The sequence below is a fragment of the Anomaloglossus baeobatrachus genome, chromosome 3 (assembly GCF_048569485.1).
Source record: "Anomaloglossus baeobatrachus isolate aAnoBae1 chromosome 3, aAnoBae1.hap1, whole genome shotgun sequence".
Lineage (NCBI taxonomy): Eukaryota > Metazoa > Chordata > Amphibia > Anura > Aromobatidae > Anomaloglossus > Anomaloglossus baeobatrachus.
The window spans coordinates 671097306-671119882 of record NC_134355.1 but is presented as its reverse complement, the minus strand read 5'-3'; the positions used below and the strand labels follow the sequence as shown (position 1 = coordinate 671119882).

Here is a 22577-nt window from a genome sequence, read left to right as displayed (position 1 = left end):
ATCTTGCTCCCCTTGTAATAATGTTCCCATCCTGCTCCCCTTGTAGTAATGTGCCTATACTGCTCCCCTTGTAGTAATATGCCTATTGTGCTCCCCTTGTAATAATGTGCACCTTATATTTCCCTTGTAGTAATGTGCCCATCCTGCTCCCCTTGTAATAATATGCACCTTATGTTCCCCTTGTAGAAATGTGCCCACCCCGCTCCCTTTGTAGTAACGAGCCCATCCTGCGCCCCTTCGTTTAGTAATGTGCCCATTCGGCACCCCCTGTAGTAATGTGCCCATTCTGATCCTCTTGTAGTAATGTGCCCATCCTGCTCCCCTTGTTGTAATGTGCCCATCCTGCTCCCCTTGTTGTAATGTGCCCATCCTGCTCCCATTGTAGTAATGTGCCATCCTGCTCCCCTTGTAGTAATGTGCCCATTCGACTCCCCTTGTAGTAATGTGCCCATTCGGCTCTCCTTGTAGTAATGTTCCCATTCTGCTCCCTTTGTAGTAATGTGCCCATCCTGCTCCCCTTGTAGTAATGTGCCCATTCTGCTCCCCTTATAGTAATGTGCCCATCATGCTCCCCTTGTAGTAATGTGCCCATCCTGCTCCCCTTATAGTAATGTGCCCATCATGCTCCCCTTGTAGTAATGTGCCCATCCTGCTCCCCTTGTAGTAATGTGCCCATCTTGGTCCCCTTATAGTAATGTGCCCATCATGCTCCCCTTGTAGTAATGTGCCCATCCTGCTCCCCTTGTAGTAATGTGCCCATCCTGCTCCCCTTGTAGTAATGTGCCCATCCTGCTCCCCTTGTAGTAATGTGCCCATCCTGCTCCCCTTGTAGTAATATGCCCATCCTGCTCCCCTTGTAGTAATGTGCATGGGCTCCTTGTGTGCCCTTTGTGCTTCAAATTACTTTGCCAAAGAATAATATAATACCTCAGCTGCCTCAGATTTGCATGACACAAACCTCAGCTGCTGCAAAACATCATAATACACACTGCATTTATTGCCAATTTCAGATGAAGAGGTTCTGCAGCAGTTGAGATGTGCATTGTTTAGCAATAGTGTACCACCCACAACTAAAAATTATATATTCCCCATAGACATCTAATGTTAAATAATTCTCATTTATACAATAATTTATACAATACATAATATGTATATTTTATCTACCAAGCAAAAAATGTACTATTTACAAACATTGAGAAAACCTGTCTTATAATCTTCTCCAACGCACAGATTTATATACATTATATTATAGTAAAACAGACAGGAGATTTCTATTCCACATTCTCTGCCCCATTCATCGGTTGGCAGCAAACATGGGGCCGGCTGCTGTGATGTCACAATGCTCAGGGTTCTCCATGATGATGTCATAATGGAATGGAATGTCCGGAGGGTATAGAAGCCCCCCGCACACTGACATCAGCGCCATTTCTTGAGTTGATGCTTTAGCAGAAACTTCCCTTTGGCTCTGGAAGAGTGATCTAGTTTGTGCTCCACATCTAGTGTTTACTTCCATTACTTGTTATTGATCTTTGATCAGGGCACAATAATACCGGTGCCCCCGGAGAGCTCAGATCTCCATATTATATCAGCTCCAGGTACCTACAGGTATCTAAGCCATGAGTACCCGGGAGCTGCGTCAGCTGATCGCTGACAATGAAGCAAGGCTGCGCCGACCAGAGAATCGTGGTAAGTGAAATATTTATGGAAGCTAGAAAATATTCACACCCTATAGAGCAGGGGTCTCAAACTTGACTAGGTATATGGCCCGCACATAGAATAAAAAAATATATTTCGGAGGCCGCATTTTTTGCAGGACAAAGTGATTTTTTAAGTAATACCATATTATATTTTCTATACACATTAGGATCACTTTTTTTAATTTTTAGCTTGTTTTTTTTATTTATTTATTTTTTTTAAATGGAATTCATCATATGGGTTATAAAACAGATTTATAGCCTGAATTACTACACATGTGGTGATAACATGACATTTTTGTTTATTTTAGTTGATATGTAAAAAAGCATTTTTAATGGTTAAAAGAAATTTCCATGCTTTTATTTAGAATTATTTTTCTTTTCTTACATTTTATCCCCTTTTTGTAAGTACTTATCTTTTATAATTAGCACCATATAGTAATTTTGGCCAACATCTTGTGGTTATTTTCCCATGGGGTCCTCCTTTTGTAGCAATGTCCCTATCCTGTACTAATGTGCCCATCTTGCTCCCCTTGTAGTAATGTGCCCATCCTTCACCCCTTGTAGTAATGAGCCCATCCTGCTTTCCTTGTAGTAATGAGCCCATCCTGCTCCCCTTGTAGTAATGTGCCCATCCTGCTCCCCTTGTAGTAATGTGCCCATCCTGCTCCCCCTGTAGTAATGTGCCCATCCTGCTCCACTTGTAGTAATGTGACCATCCTGCTCCCCTTGTAATGTGCCCATCCTGCTCCCCTTGTAGTAATGTGCCCAACCTGCTCCCCCTGTAGTAATGTGCCCATCCTGCTCCTTTTGTAGTTATGTGCCCATCCTGCTCCTTTTGTAGTTATGTGCCCATCCTGCTCCCCTTGTATTAATATGCCCATCCTGATCTCCCTGTAGTAATGTGCCCATTCTGCTTTCCTTGTAGTAATGTGCCCATCCCGCTTTCTTTGTAGTAATGTGCCCATCCCGCTTTCTTTGTAGTAATGTGCCCATCCTGCTTTCCTTGTAGTAATGTCCCCATCCTGCTCCCCTTGTAGTAATGTGCCCATCCTGCTCCCCTTGTAGTAATGTGCCCATCATGCTCCCCTTGTAGTAATGTGCCCATCCTGATCCCCTTGTAGTAATGTGCCCTGTGTCAGACTGGGGTGTCGGGGGCCCACCAAGGGAATTGACTTTAGGGGCCCGTCCTACAGATACAGTTAGGTCCAGAAATATTTGGACAGTGACACAATTTTCGCGAGTTGGGCTCTGCAGGCCACCACATTGGATTTGAAATGAAACCTCTACAACAGAATTCAAGTGCAGATTGTAACGTTTAATTTGAAGGTTTGAACAAAAATATCTGATAGAAATTGTAGGAATTGTCACATTTCTTTACAAACACTCCACATTTTAGGAGGTCAAAAGTAATTGGACAAATAAACCAAACCCAAACAAAATATTTTTTTTTTCAATATTTTGTTGCGAATCCTTTGGAGGCAATCACTGCCTTAAGTCTGGAACCCATGGACATCACCAAACGCTGGGTTTCCTCCTTCTTAATGCTTTGCCAGGCCTTTACAGCCGCAGCCTTCAGGTCTTGCTTGTTTGTGGGTCTTTCCATTTTAAGTCTGGATTTGAGCAAGTGAAATGCATGGTCAATTGGGTTAAGATCTGGTGATTGACTTGGCCATTGCAGAATGTTCCACTTTTTTGCACTCATGAACTCCTGGGTAGCTTTGGCTGTATGCTTGGGGTCATTGTCCATCTGTACTATGAAGCGCCGTCCGATCAACTTTGCGGCATTTGGCTGAATCTGGGCTGAAAGTATATCCCAGTACACTTCAGAATTCATCCGGCTACTCTTGTCTGCTGTTATGTCATCAATAAACACAAGTGACCCAGTGCCATTGAAAGCCATGCATGCCCATGCCATCACGTTGCCTCCACCATGTTTTACAGAGGATGTGGTGTGCCTTGAATCATGTGCCGTTCCCTTTCTTCTCCAAACTTTTTTCTTCCCATCATTCTGGTACAGGTTGATCTTTGTCTCATCTGTCCATAGAATACTTTTCCAGAACTGAGCTGGCTTCATGAGGTGTTTTTCAGCAAATTTAACTCTGGCCTGTCTATTTTTGGAATTGATGAATGGTTTGCATCTAGATGTGAACCCTTTGTATTTACTTTCATGGAGTCTTCTCTTTACTGTTGACTTAGAGACAGATACACCTACTTCACTGAGAGTGTTCTGGACTTCAGTTGATGTTGTGAACGGGTTCTTCTTCACCAAATAAAGTATGCGGCGATCATCCACCACTGTTGTCATCCGTGGACGCCCAGGCCTTTTTGAGTTCCCAAGCTCACCAGTCAATTCCATTTTTCTCAGAATGTACCCGACTGTTGATTTTGCTACTCCAAGCATGTCTGCTATCTCTCTGATGGATTTTTTCTTTTTTTTCAGCCTCAGGATGTTCTGCTTCACCTCAATTGAGAGTTCCTTAGACCGCATGTTTTCTGGTCACAGCAACAGCTTCCAAATGCAAAACCACACACCTGTAATCAACCCCAGACCTTTTAACTACTTCATTGATTACAGGTTAACGAGGGAGACGCCTTCAGAGTTAATTGCAGCCCTTAGAGTCCCTTGTCCAATTACTTTTGGTCCCTTGAAAAAGAGGAGGCTATGCATTACAGAGCTATGATTCCGAAACCCTTTCTCCGATTTCGATGTGAAAACTCTCATATTGTAGCTGGGAGTGTGCACTTTCAGCCCATATTATATATAATTGTATTGTTTTTGTAAACAGCTAAAATAACAAAACTTGTGTCACTGTCCAAATATTTCTGGCCCTGACTGTATGTGCAAATACGTATTATTCATTATCCCCATTATAGTGGAGCAATGACTGTAAAATACAGGCAGTTCTGGCACACTTTTATCCCCATTATACAATGCAGCGGCAGGTGGGATGTGTGTCCGCAGCTCCATTCATCCTCTTGGGGCAGCCAGAAAAAGCAGAGAACAGCACTCACAGCCACTGAGGGAGTGAATGGCTCAGGGGTCAGGTCGGACATGAGCTCCACTTTAATGCAGATAACAGTGGCACATTTTGCTGATTCTTGCAGGTCTCAGCAATCAGACGCCACTGATCATTAAGTTATCACTTATCCTTAGGCCATGTTCACATGTTCAGTTTTTGGTTAGTATGTTATATCAGTACTTATAGCCAAAATCAGGAGTGGGTGAAAAATACAGAACTGGTGCCTGTGTATCTATTATATTTTCCTCTGATTTTACCACTCCTGGTTTTGGCTACAAATACTGAGGTAAAATACTGACCTAATACTCAACGAGTGCACGTGGCCTTAGAAAAGGTGATTACTTGTCTTCAGCAGAGAACCTCTGTAAGTGTATATTTACTACAGTGCAATAATCAGGACAGGGAGGGGTTAATGTTCATGTATTTAATCTCTATTGGAAATAAATAAATAATCTTCCCCATACACAACACAATCCACTATACCAAGACTAATAATACCACATACAAGGGAGAAATACCTCCACACTGTGACTAGACCACATGTTACCACCACACAGTGACCGAATACAACCACATACAAGGGAGAAATACTGCCACATCAGCACCAAACCACATAGTGACCGAATAATACCCCATACAGTAGAAGGCGAGAAATACTGCAACACTATGACCAGATCACATTGTCACAGAATAATACCACATACAAGGGAGAAATAATGCGAAATTACGACCAGACCACATAGTGACCAAATAATACTGCATTAAAGAGAAATACCACCACACTGTGACCAGATCACATATTAACATCACATAGTGACCGAATACAACTACATACCAGGGTCAATTATCAACACCCCATGACCAAACCACATAGTGACCGAATAATAATACAATACTGATCATAAAAAACACAATACTAATAACACTAATATTACCATTAGTGTCATTATACACAGGTGTTCTGTATATATTGTCAGTGTACAGGTTATACAGTAATTACTGGTGACATTATGGACAGGAATTCTGTGATCACCTGTGAATTTATAGACAGGAGCTCTGTGTATAGTGTGTACATGTAATACAGTGATCACCAGTGACATTATAGACAGGAGCTCTGTATATAGTGTATAAGTGTATAGGTAATACAGTGATCACCAATTACATTACACACGAGAGCTCTGTATATAGTGTATAATGTGTATTTCTGTATGTTCATGTAATACACTGACTTATCCGTGACTTCAAGTTATTCATCTTCATTTTCCTCTTCATCCGGCATTGACCATGATCACTTCTTCCTGCCATGACTTGACTCTGCAGAAAATAACACATAGTCACCTATAGCTGATCACTCCCAGAGCACATTCCTCACTTTTTCCCCAATTTCTACACTATGTCAGACTTTTGTTCCCCCCATGGAACACAGTATACTCAAAATTAAATTATATTACAGCATTAATAATTTCCTCTAATATGCGTGTACAGTAATTATGTCCACCATTTGCTACGATAAACCAATAATGTACTACGGTATATGTTCCTCGTTCTTGCCCCGTATAGTAATAATGTCTCCCATCTTAACCTCCTGTATTTAATAATGTTTCCCATCCTGGCCCCCTATTTAATAATGTCACCATCCTGGTCACCTTTATTTAATAGTATCTCCTATTCTGGGCTTCTATCTTCCTCCAACCCAGGCTCCTAAACTTTCCCATCCTGGGCTTCTATATCCAATACCCTGTCCATTTACAGAGAGGGGGAACAAAAAGATTCTTCTTACCTTCCTATGCTCGCCGACATCCTCTTCCGCCTTAATATCTGGCGTGGTCAAATGGCCACCCCACTCATCAGAGGTTGCGCGCTGACCTTAGAGCATAGTGCATAACAGTGATGCGAGTAATGTAGGCACACAGATATGCACACACAAGCAGATAGGCACATATGCATGCAGACACACACTGGCACATGCACGCAGACAAGCACATGCACACAAACGCAGATGCACTGACATACACACATGTAGGCACACATACACAAACAGATGCCTACATACATAGATAAGCAGTCACTTAGACAAATGCACACAGACAGGCACACACATGCAGACAAGCACACATGGTGTCATGATTTTTAAAAAGGTGCAATTCCCCCCCCCTCCCCCCCCCAAAAAAAGGGTTTTCTGAGGTTATTGGACAGGAGTGGTGCTTTTAAAAGATTCCTTTGCCAATTCCAAAAACCCAATCTGGTTAAGGTCATGTTCTCCATCCAGAGTATGGCCTGATTATCAACAACTAGTGTCCATAAGACTCCTTATCTGGAGTAATGAAAGGAAGTCCCGCCACATGATAACTACTTTGTAGAACCTGTCTCCAGGTCTTTACCCCAATGTGTGAATGACACAGGTGCATGTACCTCATACCTCTGAACCAGGCACATATCCCCCTGCACCAGTGTTACCTAGGCACATATCACCCTGCACCAGTGTCACCCAGGCACATATTCCTCTACACCATTGTCACCCAGGCACATATCCCCCTGCTTCAGGGTCACCCAGGCACATATCCCCCTGCTTCAGGGTCACCCAGGCACATATCCCCCTGCTTCAGGGTCACCCAGGCACATATCCCCCTGCTTCAGGGTCACCCAGGCACATATCCCCCTGCTTCAGGGTCACCCAGGCACATATCCCCCTGCTCCAGTATCACCCCTGCACCATTGTCATCCAAGCATACATCCCCCTGCCCAAGTGCCACCCAGGCCCATATCCCCTGCACCAGTGTCATCCAGCCACATATCCCCCTGGTCCAGTGTAACTCAGTTACATATTCCCTGCACCAGTGTCACTCAGGCACAAATTCCCCTACTCCAAAGTCACCCAGGCACATATCCCTCTCCAACAGTGTCACCCATACACATAATTCCCTGCACCAATGTCACTCAGCCACATATCCCCCTACACCAGTGTCACCCAGGCACATGTCACCCTGCACCAATGTCACTCAGGCAAATATCCCCCTGTATCAGTGTCACCCAGACAGGCACATGCACAAACATTTACAAAAACGCAGACAGGCAAAAGCACTAATGTACAGACAAACATACCATACAAACACACACACACACACACACACATTTATAAAAAAAATAATATAAACATTCACACATACTAAAGGAGTTCTTACAACCCCCCCCCCCCTTTGCCTCCCATCCGGCCCGCAGTCTCCATTGCAGATCCTTTCCAGCGGGAAGGAGCAGTGCTGGGTGCGCTGCCTAATGTCACAGTCAGCAGATGTGGCCACGTCTGTTAACTGTGACATGGCAGGGGTGGCACACAAACAATTGTGGTGCAGTGCAGCCCCTACCAACATAGAGATTGGAGGCCCCGCAGCTTCGGCACTGCCACTGGTGGAGCCGCCTGGGGCCCCCTGCCTCAGCCCAGCCTATAAGAAGCACAGGGGGCCCACTGAGGACCCGGGGCCTACCGGAGGATCCTTGGGTGTTTTTGTGGGCCACTCCGACCATGAATGTGCCCATCTTGCTCCCCTTGTAGTAATGTGTCCATCCTGCTCCTTTTTATTCTAAGAATGTGCCCATCGATGTCCTCATCTTAGAGTAATGTCCCATCCTTGTCCCCATCTTATAGTGATGTGCCCATTTTTGTGCCCACCTTATACGAGTAGTAACGTCCCATCCTATAGTAGTTTCCCCTTATATGCCGTTCTTCATATACACATAAAAAAAAAAAAAAAAAAAAGATTCTTCTCATCTATCCTTTGTTCCCTCGGTGTACTCTTTCTTCCCTTCTTCTTGTGGCCCGCAGACCCTGTGATGATCGGTGCCCGCAGTCGTTAGCGCTTTTTATTTCATTTGAATGAACTGCTGGTGCCGCTCAGAGCTCTCTATAGAACTATACCTAAGGCAGCCCCTGGCCAATCAGAATCCAGCGTTTGACGTCATATCCCTATGTCAGCTGCTGGCCTGCTGTAATTGGCCAGTGGCTGCCTTGGGTATGCTTTTGCAGAGAGCTCTGAATGGCGCCAGCAGTCCAATCAAATGAAATAAATACTGAATATTGCGGCGTCTGGCACCTGCCACGATCGTTACAGTGTTCACGGGCTCAGCCTGCAAGAAGACGCTTGAGGGGCTGCATGCGGCCCGCGTGTTTAAGACCTCCTACTATAGGGCTTTCCTGGGAGGAGATCTTTCTGAGGTATGATAGGTCACATTTCAGGACAGACATTGCAGGTAAACTGAAGTCCAAAATAAGGCATTTTTTCTAGGGTTTATCCTCTCTCTAAACACCGCAGCAGATGGACCAATCCCTATAGGCCAAAAGTGTTTGACAAAATTGGGAATAATCATGATAAATTATCATTTCTTTATAGGTCAGGCCATAATTGTCCCTAGACTGAGGTCTTCTCAAATAGATGAAAGACCTTCTAACAGAGATGGACATAGAAGAGACAGCAATGCTGTCACTGAGAGGAGAGGGAGACGTGCCAGAGATCCTCCACGTCGTAGGGAAAGAAGCCGCTCTACTCTGAGACCAGTCCATGCCGGGCCCTCCTGCTTAACAGCGGAGGGCAGCAGGGACAGGAGGGAAAGAAGCCGCTCTCCTCTAAGACAAGCCCCTGCCGGGCCCTCCAGCACAACAGCGGAGGGCAGCTGGGGCAGGAGCAGAGAAAGAAGCCCCTCCCCTCCAAGACAAGCCCCTGCCGTGCCCTCCAGCACAAGAGCGGAGGGCAGCAGCAGAGAAAGAAGCCACTCTCCTGTAAACCCAGCCACTGCTGGGTCCTCCAGTGGCGAAAGCGACGGTCCCGACGATCCTGAGCCGAGGAGAAGAAGAAGCCGCTCTCCTCCAAGACCAGCCCCCGCTGGGCCCTCCAGCAGCGAAAGCGACGGTCCTGACGATCCTGAGCCGATAAGAAGGCGTCCTCGGCCTTGTAAAAGAGTACGGCAAATTGCGAGACTCCGAAAAAGGAATATAACCTCACAGGAGGAGGAGGAGGGTGAGGGATGTGCCATATGTAGGACTGACTATCAGATCAGAGAGCGGGTCGTAGACCTCCCGTGCAAACACCTCTTCCATCAGAGTTGCATTTCTGACTGGCTGCTCTCTAACCCCCCTCACTGCCCCCTGTGCCGTGACTACTGTTTCCGAAGACGGCACAGACCCACTTCTTAAAAAAAGAAGTGATGTTCGTGGTGCGGACAGTGGAAGAGACCATCTTGAATTCCAGCCCAGGTAAGGAACTCTTGCATTCATTAAAACTAAATGAATTTAAAGGCTGTAAAAAAACAAACAAAAAAAAACAACTTTATAACTTCCTGCTGTTCTGTTCTCTCTTTATCATATACAAAAAGATGTGCAGGAAGACTAAATAAAATGCAATACTTTTATTAATGAAAAGTAAAAAAATGAATATGCAATAATAATGCAACATATAGATAAGGTGGACATGTACAGGGCAGCAAGCCCAGAATGCGACCACAGCACCAAAGAATTGAAAATGCCCTTAGGACATGTCTAGTGCCCCAATAAAACAGGCACACAGAATATATAAGTAGTAGAGTCAAAAAGGACCTATAGTAACCAAATACCGTATTTTTCGGACTATAAGACGCACTTTGATCCCCCCAAATGTTGGGGGAAAGTGGGGGTGCGTCTTATAGTCTGAATGTAGGGCTGCGGGGAATGAGGGTGCTGCGGTGGAGCGGGTCATCGGCGGCACGAGCAGGCTGTAGCAGCCTGCCGTGACCATGTGGACCCGCTCATTTAATATGCACACCCATCATCCCGCCCATCATCTCTCAGCACTGAAGCCAGCGCTGACAGGTGGGCGGGGTGATGGGCAGGGGATGCGCGCATATTAAACAGCCTGCCCGCATGATCACCCCTGGCAACTACAGCCAGGAGTGATCAGATGCGGCTGTATTCACTGCTCCCCGCGCATCATCATCAGCGCAAGGTGCAGTGAATCACTATTACTCACCGGCCACTATCCCTGCAGCACCTCGATGTCCTCCTGTCTGTGCCGGCGGTGGCTGTGTGTGGAGTCTAGCGGTGCTCACAGCGATGATGTCATCGCTGTGCGCACGTGTCCACACACAGCTGCAGCCGGCACAGATAGGAGGACATCGCGATGCTGCAGGGTTCGTGGCCGGCTCCACACTGCGGCGCTGCTGCTGACACAGACGGAGGAGGAGCGATGCTGCAGGGAGTGAGGTAAAGTGAGTATGAACGTTTATTTTTTTTTTATGTGCCATAGGATGCGGGCCGTATAGCAGGATGGGGGTATATAGCAGGATGGGGGTATATGAGCAAGATGGGGGTATATTTTGAGCAGGATGGGGGTATATTTTGAGCAGGATGGGGGTATATTATTAGCAGGATTGGGGTATATTATGAGCAGGATGGGGGTATATTATGAGCAGGATGGGGGTATATTATTAGCAGGATGGGGGTATATTTTGAGCAGGATGTGGGTATATTATGAGCAGGATGGGGTATATGAGCAGGATGGGGGTATATGAGCAGGATGGGAGTATATGAGCAGGATGGGGGTATATGAGCAGGATATGGGTATATTATGAGCAGGATATGGGTATATTATGAGCAGGATGGGGGTATATTTTGAGCAGGATGGGGGTATATTTTGAGCAGGATGGGGGTATATTATGAGCAGGATGGGGGTATATTATTAGCAGGATGGGGGTATATTATGAGCAGGATGGGGGTATATTATGAGCAGGATGGGGGTATATGAGCAGGATGGGGGTATATGAGCAGCTTCTATCTCTAACCACCTCCTTTGGCCTCTCACAGCTTTCATCCTCTGAGACACATGAAGACGGTAACACTCGACTTGGTCTTCAACCGCCTCTGCTGAATCTCTCACTTTGATAACTTATCTCCTCCCCTCTCTGACCACAACATCCTCTCTTTCAAGTTCACAAACCCTCACCCACCCCAGGACACTCCCACCAATCACACATTCAGAAACCTACAGTCCATCGACTCTCAGACATTTACAGACTGTCTACACTCATCACTGTCCCCTATCTCCTCACTTTCCTGTCCTGATCTGGCTGCAAACAACTACAATGACACGCTCAAAAGTACCCTAGACCACGTAGTGCCCCTCACCTTCAGAACAACCAAACACAGAGTAAAACACCCTGGCTCACATCACAAACTCGATTTCTCCAGTAGTGCTCTAGGAGTGCTGAACGCCTATGGAAGAAAACCCGCACACCAGAAAACTTCATCCACAACAAATCCATGCTAAGAACCTACAACGCTGCCCTTCACCTCGCCAAACAGTCCTACTTCACCACACTGATCTCCTCACTAATGAACAATCCAAAAAAGCTCTTTGACACCTTTCATTCCCTCCTCAGTCCCAAAGCACAGACCCCTATCACAGACCTTCATGCTGATGATCTTGCCTGGTATTTCACAGAGAAAATAGTAAACATCTGCCAAGAGATCAGCTCCCGACCACCAAGCATCGTGATTCCAATCCCTCCCCATATCTCGTCCGGCTCACGCTCCACATTTGACCCAGTCACAGAGGAAGAAGTCTCCAGGCTCCTCTCCTCTTCTCATCCTACCACTTGAGTCTCCAATCTCCCCTTCATTTCCAAACTCTTGGAGCGCCCGGTCTACTCTTGTCTCACCCGCTAGCTTTCCACTCACTCTCTTCTAGATCCTTTACAGTCTGGCTTCCGCCCCCTACACTCAACATAAACTGCCCTTGTCAAAGTGACCAATGACCTGTTGACAGCAAAACGTAATGGTGACCACTCTCTGCTTATTCTTCTTGACCTCTCTGCAGCCTTCGACACTGTTTACCACCATCTCCTTCTCTCTATGCTCCATTCAATAGGCCTAAAGGACACTGTGCTTTCCTGGTTTTCTTCATATCTTTCTGGCCGCTCATTCAGCGTATCATTTGCTGGCTCCACATCTTCTCCTCTTCTTCTCACAGTTGGGGTCCCTCAAGGCTCAGTCCTTGGCCCTCTTCTTTTCTCTACACTGCCCCAATTGGACAGGCCATCAGTAGATTTGGCATCCATTACCATCTTTATGCTGATGACACACAGCTATACACCTCATCCCCTGACCTCACCCCCACTGTACTACAGAACACCAGTGACTGTCTGACTGCAGTTTGCAATGTCATGTGTGCTCTCTATCTGAAACTTAACCTTTCCGAAACTGAACTTCTTCTATTCCCTCCGTCTTCCAACCTTCCTAAACCTGACATCTCCCTCTCTGTGTGCGGCACCACGATAACTCCGAAGGAGCAGGCTCGCTGTCTGGGTGTTATACTTGACACCGGTCTCTCCTTCACCTCCTATATACAATCTCTTGCCCGCTCCTGTCGCTTGTACCTCAAGAACATCTCTAGAATCCGCCCCTTTCTTACAAAGGAAACAACAAAAACCCTCACCGTGGCCCTGATCCACTCCCACCTTGACTACTGTAACTCTCTATTAATTGGTCTCCCCCTAAATAGATTCTCGCCTCTACAGTCCATCCTCAATGCACCTGCCAGGGTCATCTACCTTGCTAACCGCTTCTCGGATGCCTCCTCTCTGTGCCAGTCATTGCACTGGCTGCCCATATATCACAGGATCCAATTCAAATTGCTTGTTCTCACCCACAAAGCTTTCCACAGTGCAGCACCCCCCTACATCTCCACCCTGCTCTCTATCAACCCACCCGTTCTCTACACTGCAAATGACTTTCAGCTAACTTCCACACTAATCCAAACCTCACACTCCCAATCCAAGACTTCTTCCGAGCTGCACCAATCCTCTGGAACGCTCTACCCCAAGAAGCTTGGACGAATCACAACTTACTCAGCTTCAGACGCTCCCTAAAAACACATTTTTTTAGGGTGGCCTATTATACTCCCTAGCCGAATTAAATTTACGTAGTCCTTTCATGCCTTCTCAAAACATAACTCCACGTCAAACTCCACTGCAGCCAAATGCATGTCAAGGTTCTGGCTGACTGGTTCAGGTATCCTTTATCTATCCCCCATTTCCTTGAGATGGCTGGATTGTCATTGTAAATAAGCACTTGTACCTTGCCCCCCCCCCCATCTCATTGTAGATTGTAAGCTCTCACGAGCAGGGGTGTCTCTTTTTCCATACTCTAATTATTGTATTTTCTATAACTGTTATTTGTTTGTATATTATCCTCCTAAATTGTAAAGCGCTGTGGAATATGTTGGCGCTATAGAAATAAAGATTTATTATTATGATTACTAGCTGTACTACCCGGCTTCGCCCAGGTTAATAACTGCTGTTAACAAAATAGAATGTATTAACAAAAATGTATTCTGCACACAAGAACCACAAAACAAATACATAGAAATGTAATTATAATGTCTGTCTCCCCCTCTGTATATATCTCTGTCTCTCTCTCTCTCTTTGTCTGTCTGTCTCTTTCCATGTCTGTCTCTGTCTCTTTCTCCGTCTGTCTCAATCTCTTTCCCTGTCTGTCTATCTCTGTCACTTTCCCTGTCTGTCTCTTTCCCTGTCTGTCTCTTTCCCTGTCTGTCTCTTTCCCTGTGTCTCTTTCCTTGTGTCTGTCTCTTTACCTGTCTTTGTTTGTCTCTTACCCTGTCTGTCTCTTTCCCTGTCTGTCTGTCTCCCTGTGTCTGTCTCTGTCTCTTTGTCTGTGTCTGTCTGTTTACCTGTCTGTGTCTGTTTCTTAATCTGTCTCTCTCCCTCTCTTTCCCTGTCTGTCTTTTTCCCTGTCAGTTTGTCTCTTTGTCTGTCTCTTTGTGTCTGTTTCTTACCCTGTCTGTGTCTGTCTCTTTCCCTGGCTGCATTGTGACACACCAACATTCCATATAAGGGCGTGGCTGCGCATTCTTCTGAAGTTCTGGCTGCACTGTGGCTCCCAACTGCATTCGCTTTAATGGAGGCAGGTTTTTTGGAGAATAACTGTAAAGAGCGGGGTTAAAATTTCCCCTCAAAACATAGCCTATGACGCTCTCAGGGTCCAGAAGTGTGAGTGTGCAAAATTTTGTGGCTGTAGCTGCGACGGTGCAGATGCCAATCCTGGACACACATACACACACACACATTCAGCTTTATATATTAGATTATTTAGTTTAGAAATCTGTTGATGGGATGTAATATCTTGTCGTCTTCTCTTTACAGAAATCTGCAGAAGTTACAGGTCATTTCCATCATGATCCACAGATTCTCATCGGCTTCATAGAAACAACGATTCCACCATGTGAAGAGATCCTAATATCAGCTGCAGCTCCAGACTATGATTTGTTTGGGGCACATATAAATAGATCCCCCTCACCACACACCATGTCGCAGTCCCTTGAAAAAGACTACGAAACGCGTTGGGGTGCGGTGGCTGTTGGTCTGACTAGGCTTCACCATGGGTAAGTAACTATGCTTCTCTTAACAATTGGCATGCTTTTATCCACTAGGATTGTAATATTTAATTCGTACATGCCGGGATTGAGCCTCTATTTTTTATCCCCCATGGTGATGGCTCAGACCTGAACAGCCTTTTGCTCTGAACCTTTCCTCTATCTTCCTGTCTCTATTTATAACTTATAACTCTGGATTATTGTTCAAGTCTTTTTAAAAAACCTGCTTTTTATATTTAATAAAGGTTATATTGCTATACTTGAACTGTCCTTGTTTGAATTGACTTCTTCTCAAACTTGTGATACTGGTCAATTATTCCCTCCTAGTTCTCTTAGTATTCAAAATTTTGTGGCTGTAGCTGCGACGGTGCAGATGCCAATCCTGGACACACACACACACACACACACACACATTCAGCTTTATATATTAGATTATTTAGTTTAGAAATCTGTTGATGGGATGTAATATCTTGTCGTCTTCTCTTTACAGAAATCTGCAGAAGTTACAGGTCATTTCCATCATGATCCACAGATTCTCATCGGCTTCATAGAAACAACGATTCCACCATGTGAAGAGATCCTAATATCAGCTGCAGCTCCAGACTATGATAGTCTCATATATTCCATCTATGGGCGGCACGGTGGCTCAGTGGTTAGCACTGCAGTCTTGCAGCACTGGGGTCCTGGGTTCATATCTCACCAAAGACACCATCTGCAAAGAGTTTGTATGTTCTCCCCGTGTTTGCGTGGGTTTCCTCCGGGTTCTCCGGTTTCCTCCCACACTCCAAAGACATACAGATAGGGAATTTAGACTATATATTCCATTCATTTTCAAAAGATTTGTTCAATAAATAATATTGACCGTTTCTATGTCTGGTTGTGACTTTACTGTATAGAATTATATTACATAACTTTAGGAGCACATAATGATAAGTGACTGGAGGGAGTATAAGGGAGTAGGGATGAATGGACACGTGGATGATCGGGCAAACTGTAATGAAGAGTTTGGCTCGGCACCTGAACTTGACCCTGGACTCTGAACCTCATAGAAGTCAATGGGGACTAGAACACTGATGCTGTGAAATAGCTGTAAAATGGTCATAGTAAGGACTAGGGGGCAGCAAAAAGTAACAAAAAGGGGTTAAGAGCAGGAAAACTGCCCTGCATTCAATGTGGATAGGGAAATGAGTGGTTCTGTCATCATAGTAATCATGGTTACAGAGGAAGTAAATGAATCAAATAAAAATGTTAAGAGTGGCCCTACAAAGCCTGTTTTCACAGTTCTCCCAAAGAGCACAAATTTTAAGATTTCCACTATAGAGCCAATTTTCACAGTTCCTCCACAGTGCACAAATTTTAAGAGTGCCACTATAGAGCTTGTTTTCACAGTTCCCCCAAAGAGCACTAATTTTAAGAGTGCCGCCATAGAGCCTGTTTTCAGAGTTCCCCACAGAGTATACATTTTTAGAATTCTGCCACGAAACACACAGAACCTTTTTAAAAACACATAGAATAAAAAATATAATATTCTTAAACCAGGAAGTGGAGGTCTAAAGGCCCAGTCACACACAATGACTTACCGGCGATCCCGACAACGATACAACCTGATAAGGATCGCTGGTAAGTCGCTGGGAGGTCGCTGGTGAGATATCACACAGTCAGACCTTACCAACGACGCAGTAACGATGGGCGACCTGTATAATGATGAAACACAGGCGTTAAACACAGCGGTATGCATCAAACATAGCGATGTGTCCTGCCCAGCAGGACATCGCCTTTCAAGAAAATGGTCCGGACCATTCTGCAATTGTCGCGGGCGGGGAGGACGCTGCCGTCGCTGCTGCGCTCTCGCTAACGCTCGGGTCCGGCGCTGCTGCGATGGCTGCTCGAGCGGTGGGCCGGATCCGGGGACTCGAGCGGCGCTCCTCGCCCGTGAGTGAAAGGGGTGGTTGGTTTGGGGGATTTAGTCCGTGACGCCACCCACGGTTCGTGGTGAAGATGGGCACCACCGCTGCTGGTGACGGGGATCCCGGGAGCGATGGTAGGGAGCAGCTGGGATGTTGTTTCCCCCCTCCGTGGGTAGGGGTCGTTGGTCCCGGGGCCCGATGAGGTGACGGGGAGGCAAGGTGGGTGAGGTGCAGGGTTGCAGGGACAGCGCGGCGCGGTGCCGGATGGCATGGGTGCACTCACTCAGCAAGAAAGGTACAAAGTCCTCGGTAAACCAAATGGCTGGATGGACGGGTCCCGCAGTCGGCTGCAGTGTCCCTCCCGGACAGGTGATGGCGGCTGTCTTTCCCTGCACCTTGATGTTCTTGTTTGAGTACGATGGGTTCCCAACGGTAGTCCGCTCCCCAGTGTATGGGTACCGGAGGAGCCCGTTTGCCCGCAGGCGCTGGCCCTTGGGTCTCTTAGCCTTAGGCGGTAGCTGTTACCCTCACGATGTGGGCGGTTGCCTTCAATCGGGTCTTTGGCTGCTAGGAAACCCCTGGGGTCCCGGTCGCAATCGGATTTGACTATTTGTTGGCAGCTCCAAGCCTGGTCGGGGTCCGATGGCCCTGCCTGTGTGTGCTGGCTTCACTTCGCTCCCCGGTCGGTACCGGCGGGCCGTCGCCCATCCCTACGGTTCCGCGTCGATTCACCACTCCTGCAGACGGCCACCACCGTCTGCCGACCTTGCTGTCAGTGTCTGGGCCACAAACCCAGACACCCAAGTGCTCACTCCTCTCACTTCAAATTCCTAACTCTCACTAACTGACACTTTTCCCGCCTCCAGGCCTGTGAACTCCTCGGTGGGTGGAGCCAACTGCTTAGCTCCGCCCCACCTGGTGTGGACATCAGACCCTGGAGGGAAGCAACAAGGGTTTTGTGTTTGGCTGGTGTCCCTGTCTAATGGGGGGGTGGGGTGTTTGTGTGTTATCTGTGACGACCTGGCTAGGCCAGGGTGCCACATTCCCCCTTGGTGAAATGCAGACCGTCAGCGGGCTGCCCGTCCATCACCGGTTTTATTTTTCTTTTCAAAACTGTAAAAACATAAATAACATGTAACATTTCAAACATATAAGCATTCTTGTTAGGACACTTTAACGTTGCACATATATAAACATTTTTTAATACTGACGGACGGACGGATGTCTTCCGCTCTCCCACCCAAGCAACCTAGCCCTGTTGCTGCCCCTAAGAAGTGGGCAGCACCCCTTGACCCCAGTCCAGGTTCAGGCTGCCCGAGCGGGAACGGGTATGGTTACTCACACGCGGCTGTCACTTCAGGGGACCCCACGTCCTTGGGGGACCCCTGACCCCCGGAGGATGGCCACCGGTCCTGGTGGTGGCCGGGCCCCAGCCTGCTCTGCTGCGGGCCCTTCCTCCAATCTGCCTCTCCGGAGGCGGCTCCAATGGAAAATCACCCCTCAACATATTTACAAGCCCACAAGTTCGTGGGTGGCCTGTTAGTTCTCGGCCATGTTCATGAGTAGTCTCTCATGCAGGTTGTAAAACACACAGGGTCCCTCCTGGGACAACTTGCCGGCAACGGCCGGAATAATCACATGTAGACAATCAGGTGACGTTCACGGTTCATTAAAGTCATTCAATCACATATGTACACACTTAACATATAACACCCCTAAATGGTAGTTTCCCTGTACCTAAGCGGGGGTTGGCCTAGATTGGGACGTGTGGACCTTCTAGGCCCAATGCTATCAATGGAGGGCAAGGGGACAGAGGAGACAGTCAGCTCCTCTCCCCGTCTACTGTGTGGGTCCGGCGGAGACTCAGGGGGGACTGGGTACAGGTGCAGCCCTGGGCACTAGTTCACTGGCAGGTACTTCCGTCTCCTTTTCCTCCACGGGTTGTGGGAACATTATTACCGGAATAAGCACCGTGCCGTTCTGTGTGGGCCAGTCCGCTGGGAAATCACCCATTACAGTGTGGATCACCTCTTTCTCCTTTCCCCCGGTTGGTCTGGGGGTTGGAACTTCAGCTGCTACCTTCAATGGCGATGGGCACCTCTTCAGGTGGTCCCTGGACACCGTGGCCGAAGTCTTCCCCTGGTCACGACTAATCTGGTAGGCCTTCTCATTCTCCCATTCAGTGGGTTGTATGACATACGGGGTCTTTTCCCACTGGTCATCGAGCTTATGGGTTCTTCTTTTTCGTTTCAGCACTACATCTCCAGGTTTGAAGGGGCCAGCTGGAGCCCTCCTGTTGAAGTACTGTTCCTGCTGTTCCCGGCTCCAACACAGGTTCCTCTCTACATACTCCCAGACCTGTCGGTACTGCGCTCTCCGCCGAGTGTCCCACCCAGCAGTCGAAGGGAGGGCTTGTGGAGCTTCCAAGCCCATTTCTAGGTCCACTGGCAACCGACCTGGCCGGGCTCGCATCAAATACGCTGGTGTACATTTGGTAGAGCTAGAAGGAATGTTATTGTACATATCGACCAGGTCAGGCAGCTTTTCTGGCCACAGGTTCCGCTCTTCTAGCGGTAACGTCTTGAGGAGACCCAGGCCAGGTGGTTCATCTTTTCACACATGCCATTAGTCTGGGTGTGGTAAGGCATGGTCCGAATCTTCTTGCAGCCGTACAACTGGCAGAAATCTTGAAACACCTCGGCTTCAAAAGCCGGGCCCCGGTCGGTAAGCACCCTCTCCGGTTACCCGTGCGGTCGGCAGAAATAGGCCTGGAATGCTCTGGCGGCGGTACGGCCAGTCAGGTCCTTGACTGGAACAACCACCATGAATCTTGAATAGTGGTCTACAATAGTCAGGGCGTAGGTGTACCCACTTCGGCTAGGGGTGAGCTTCACGTGGTCAAGGGCGACCAACTCCAGCGGCTGATGAGTGATGATTGGGCGTAGACTGGGCTTCTGGCTGGCCTCGTCCCTTCTTCTCAGTGCACAGGGACCACACTCTCGGCACCAGGCCTCTACAGACTCCCTCATCCCACTCCAATAAAATCGCTCCCTCAACAGCATCTCCAGCTTCTTCCACCCAAAGTGCCCGGCACCGTCATGGTAAGCCCGTAGAACTGTGGGCACACTAGCTGGAGGGACCACCAGCTGACGAACCTTCTCATGGGTCTTCGGGTTGATCAATTCCCGATACAGTGTCCCCTGGTCCAGGTGCAGCCGGGCTTGTTCTTTCCACAGCCGTTGGGCCTCAGGCGGAGCGGCGGGGTCCAGTCTAGTGGAACCTTGTTCAATCATGGTCTTGACCACTTGGACGGCAGGCGCTTGGTCTTGGGTTTCTTGTCATCCCTGACTGGGTAGCGGGTCCAGACTCGCCTGTTGCTGTTGGACATGCAACTTCTCGACTGGTGGCCGGTGGAATGCGGGCAGCTCGATTTCCTCGAGATCATCGCCTTCCGGTCCCTCATCCGATAGGTGGGGCATCCGGGATAGCGCATCCGTGTTGGTGTTCTTGCGGCTGGCTCGGTACTTGATCAACGGGGTTCCAGAGGGCCTGCCACCCTTGGTCTGTCCCACGAGGTCTTGCATGCGGCCATCTTCGTATACCCCTTAATGAAGCGACGATAGTAGCCCACCAGGCCCAGGAACTGTCTCACCTCTCTCACCGTGGTCGGTCTCGGACAGTCCTAAATGGCAGTGATCTTCTCGGGGTCTGGGGCGGCGCCTTCCGCGCCCACCACGTGTCCGAGGTACTGTACCCTGGGTTTCAGTAGGTGGCACTTAGAGGGTTTCAATTTCATCCCATATTTTGCTAGGGACGCGAACTTCAGCCAAATGTTCCAGATGAGCCTCGTACGTCTCTGAGTACACGATCACATCGTCCAGGTACAGTTGGACCGTTTCGAAGTTGAGGTGTCCCAGGCAGCACTCTATGAGCCGTTGGAAGGTTCCAGGGGCATTGCACAGCCCAAACGGCATGCTGTTGAACTCGCAGAGTCCCATGGGGGTGGCGAATGCTGTCTTCTCACGGTCCTCTGGTGCAACCACTACCTGCCAGTATCCGCTAGTAAGGTCAAGGGTGGAGAAGAAGTTGGCAGTTCTCAGTGCAGCCAGTGACTCTTCGATCCAGGGGAGAGGGTAGGCATCTTTATGCGTGATCTGGTTGATCTTCCGGTAATCCACACACATTCTCATGGTGCCGTCCTTCTTCTTGACAAGCACCAGTGGGGCTGACCAGGGACTACAACTATCCCGAATGACCCCTGCCTCCTTCATGTTCCTCAACATGTCTTTAGCGCATAGTGTGCTGGCAGAATGGGCCTATACCTCTCTTTAATAGGTGGGTGTAGGCCTGTAGGGATATGGTGTTGAATACCCTTAATACTCCCGAAATCTAATGGGTGCTTGCTGAAAACTTGTTCAAACTCTTGTACTACCCTGTATACCCCCTCTTTGTGATACGCGGGTGTGGTTTCAGTGCCTACGTGTAGTTCCTGGCACCACTCCTCTAACGGCTCAGGGGGTGTAGGGTTACTGGCAGAGGATGCGGAGATAGGAGGGACAGCCTCGCGAATGGTGTGGGGGTCTAGGGTAAGCAACTTGGCGAGGGTGGCGTAACGGGGGAGCCTGACTTCCTCCTCTCCACAATTCAGCACTCTTACAGGCACTCTCCCCTTTTTAACGTCAACCACCCCCCTGGCCGCCATCACTGTGGGCCAGTGCTCAGAAGGCATGGGTTCCACCATCGCCGGGTAGTCGCGCCCCTGGGGGCCTACTGCTGCCCTTCACCAGATCATCATTTCACTCCGGGGTGGCACTACTAAGGGGGCCACATCCATCACCCTCACTCCACCAATCTCTCCGCCAGTCGAGCTCACTTGCTGCCGATACAGCAGGGCCCGGATCTCATGCTGCACAGCCCTCTGTCGGCTCCCTCCTGCCGTGGCGGCCAACTGCTGCAACAGATTCAGCACTTCACTCATACAATGCTCCATTACGTTGGTCCCCAAGATTACTTTCGGGGTATGATCATTGGGTTCATTCATTACCACAATCATCCCTTGGTTTTTTAACTCCGCATGTCCCACAGTCAGTGTCACTTGTTTATATCCCACCTGGGTTCATGGGAGTCCATTGGCTGCAATCAGGGTCAGGCTATCATCAGAGGGGGCAAGTTCGTCAGTGCCCCAATACTGTTGGTACAGGGTATATGGTATAGTGGTTACCTGTGATCCTGTGTCCAAGAGGGCCATGAGCGGGACGCTGTCCACTGCCAGGGGGATGATGGGGCGAGCTCCGACGTACCAGTCTCGCCAATCGGGGGGGCCGTTGGTGTCTATGAAACGTCCACACCGGGGCTTGCAGGGCTCGCACGGTCACCGGGCCGGTGGTATTCGGGGTCAGGCTGTGAGTGGCCCGACCCGGCTTCCGTGACCCCCGGCGGGTTTCAATAAAAGGAAAGTCCGACCGTCAGTCCGGTGTTACAAGGGGGACGGAAGGAGGGTAACGGGGTCCCTGGGGGGGCTTGCCATCGCTCTCCCCCAGG

The 22577-nt window shown here is 48.2% G+C and overlaps 1 long non-coding RNA gene across 1 annotated transcript; it reads left to right on the top strand.

Annotated features, from left to right (window-relative positions):
* Positions 1 to 1454: 1454 nt before the first annotated feature.
* Positions 1455 to 15986, top strand: LOC142295744 (uncharacterized). The gene is made up of 4 exons (XR_012751539.1): positions 1455 to 1686; positions 9103 to 9962; positions 14900 to 15138; positions 15620 to 15986. It is a non-coding gene; the product is annotated as an uncharacterized LOC142295744 (long non-coding RNA).
* Positions 15987 to 22577: the final 6591 nt, after the last annotated feature.